Consider the following 1,150-nt stretch of genomic DNA (forward strand, 5'->3'; position numbering starts at 1 on the left):
AAATCCTCTATTGATTTTCAATATTACTGAAGTAAACGACAAACACTAAAAAGAAAAATATTGAAAGAGAGAAGGTAAATATACGAAGGAAAATTATACGTCTACCTTTTTCCATCAGGTAATGAGCTGGAAATCGATGCAGTTTTTGTTGTTGTCACTAATTAGATCTGTAACTTCCTTAATTAGAATAATTCACCTGTCTTGGAGTCGAAATGGCGGGAGTCAGTTACGGGGAAAAATTATCCCTTTTTTTATATCACGAAATTAAACAGCAGCGTATCTGCGCATTTGAGTCTCTCACATCCATTTCATTCGCTAATGTAAAAAGAAAAAAAAATCGTGTAATTGCGCAACGACAGATTAGATGAGAAATTGAAATAGTTGCATTCTCTATGATACTTCACAATATCCGATCAGGCACGGTATTTGTTCACAGAAAATGATACGCATTCTCTCGGGGATATATTTAATCAGAAACATATTTATCCAACTCATGCTAGCTCTACAATCCCGTTTCAAACGCTGAACATGTTACATAGTTATACATCACATATATATAATGCAAAAGAACAGTATATAAATATTCCGTGGAAGATACATAAGTATATCTATATAGCACAAGACTTATATCGTTAAGGTGATAAGAAAGTTAGGAAAATTATCAGATAAGGGAAAGATATTTTTAGCCAGTTATTGTTATAGAGATAATACAATGCATAAGGAACGCATACACACCTCGATAAAAGAAAATCTGCAATATAACACAACATATTGCAACACCATCATAGAAAATGTATCGTATTTAAAAAAAAAAATGTATGTCGAATTTCATTTCAGTTAAATAACCCCTAAAATATTTCCATCACAGAAATTCACTAATTATATATTGCTATTGAATTATATCAGTTTTTTTAAATAGTAAAAAAGTGATCATATCTGCAGTGGCTATATAATGTTCGTTATATACACATTAATTCCAGATTCTGTATAATTTGTTGTACAGCCTTGACAAAGTCCGAATAATACACCAACGCTTAATCCTTTATCAATACCTGGGATTCAATTGCCATTCATCTTGCAATATTCAACATGCATATCCAGAAATATTTATTTTGTGCAGGGATATTTTAACATATCTGTTTGTGTATGT

This window comes from Penaeus monodon, chromosome 29 (genome assembly GCF_015228065.2).
Source record: "Penaeus monodon isolate SGIC_2016 chromosome 29, NSTDA_Pmon_1, whole genome shotgun sequence".
Lineage (NCBI taxonomy): Eukaryota > Metazoa > Arthropoda > Malacostraca > Decapoda > Penaeidae > Penaeus > Penaeus monodon.